Genomic DNA, 1,915 nt, shown 5'->3' on the forward strand with positions numbered 1-1,915 from the left:
ATTTTGACACCAGACTTTTGTATGAAATCCATGCTGGTCATTGCCTCAATATTGATGCTCAAATCAAATGGCTCCTGGCTGGCTCACCACTTCTGTAACCAACTTTAAGGCATAAAGGTGAATTACAGAGCAATAATTACTTGGGCTCGTAATAAGACCCTGGCCAGAATCAGAAGACACCAAATTCGTATGGAGCCAAAGTATTGAGCAGCAATAATGGCCTGGACACAATGTTAACTTTTGAGTAGCCACTCTTGTATTGTTACAAGGTATAACAGATATTTGTCCAATTTGTACAGATAAAGTAAAAAATAAAATAAATAGTGTGCACACTCAAACAAAATAAAAGTACTCGTTGGGGCCCTTTAAGAATTTAGAGTTAAGCTGGCGATAGCCAACTTCAAAGGTCCTTGTGAGTGTAATTGGAATGTATGAGTGTGTGGTGTGTATCTTCTTTTGGGGTAGCTCGTCCTCAAAGTGGTTGGCTCGCCATCTATCACAACCGGAATGTCGTCCTGGTCCTTGGACTTTTCTGTCCTCTCCAAAAAACCTGACCTATAATCCAGGTCATAAAATGTACATTCTAATCAGTCTGTTTCAGATGCACTGTTTTTAAGGTTAAAATACAAAATCAAAATATTGCATCAACCTCATATTCATTGCATTAACATCTTAAATCTTATCAAATCTCACAGTTCTGCTGTACAACATTCAATTTTCAAGTATATCAAATATGAGAACTAAACATCTAAGTTGCTCATATATGTCTCTATTCATGTAAACATTAATTAAACAATACTTATGGTAAGTAACCATTGACATTCAAAATACAATACACCATAACAAATTCAGAACTATGTGCAAATAAGCAACAAAATATACATGTGAGTTCAGTTCAGAGGTATTAAAGCAGTGTGCTTAATTTCTCCACACTATAGGCCTATTCGTGAGAGAGAAATGCACTAAAAATTACCCTCTAGGTTACTTTAAACTCACAGTGAACTGACAAAAACTAGCTTTAGAGCAGCTAAGAACATGTTGCTCACCGTTGCTCTGTTTCACAAAAGCCCAACACACACTGGTGTTGGAATTGCAGCAGCTCTCCGGATGAAAGGTGAGTGGTTAGCCTGTGAGACACCGAGCTAGCATTAGCATGATCACGACGGTAAGTCTCTACAAGTTTTTTTTTTCTTCGGAATAACACTTGTCTTACCGACGTTGCTTCTCTCCTTCATCCAGCCACTCGACTCCGGATTTCCAGCAGGTAAGTATGCTGGCTTCCTTTCCTCTCAATTCTGAGTTTTTTCCCTCTCTTTTGTCCGTGGATTTCTCAGTTTGAGTATCAGATGCCTCCACTCCTCTTGCTGAGATGAGAAAAAACCCGGGAACTCCATGCACCTTCACCTCACTTCCTGGCTGACAGGGTCAATGCGGCCTGGGTAGGCTCTGATTGGTTGCTGAGCTAGTTGCCCTCACGTGGGGTGAACTGAGAGGTGCATTCAATGGTCATAGGAAATATGACACTTTGTTGGTGGGGACAGTTAAAATAGAGAGAATAAATACTCTTTCTTCTCTATCATTGGTGTAAATGTGTTGTTTTTTTCATCTGGGCTACATATACTTTTGTTGTTAAAATGTTACGTCTCAACCAGGTACTGTATGCTTTTTATATTTTTAGTAGTGTTTCACACAAACAGCAAATATTGTCAAAAAAGTAAGAAATCTTTGGGGGTGCTTTGATTCATTTTGGGGGTGCTGAAGCACCCCCCAAAATGGGCTAAAATCGCCCCTGGTTAAAGGGATAGTTGGCTCAATAGAGCTCTGACTTTGTGTCAGCCTGGCTACAGTGCTGAAGAGAAACCTGGGGTTGTTCTTATTTTCTTCAATCAGTGACGAATAGTAAGATGTTCTGGCT

The 1,915-nt window shown here is 39.7% G+C and overlaps 1 long non-coding RNA gene across 1 annotated transcript; it reads right to left on the minus strand.

The window, feature by feature from the left end:
* Positions 1 to 233: 233 nt before the first annotated feature.
* Positions 234 to 1,626, minus strand: LOC146502239 (uncharacterized). Its single transcript, XR_014869574.1, has 2 exons — positions 1,214 to 1,626; positions 234 to 1,127 (listed from the first exon to the last, which is right to left on the minus strand). It is a non-coding gene; the product is annotated as an uncharacterized LOC146502239 (long non-coding RNA).
* Positions 1,627 to 1,915: the final 289 nt, after the last annotated feature.

Source organism: Neolamprologus multifasciatus, chromosome 15, assembly GCF_963576455.1.
Source record: "Neolamprologus multifasciatus chromosome 15, fNeoMul1.2, whole genome shotgun sequence".
In the NCBI taxonomy this organism is placed as follows: Eukaryota; Metazoa; Chordata; class Actinopteri; order Cichliformes; family Cichlidae; genus Neolamprologus; species Neolamprologus multifasciatus.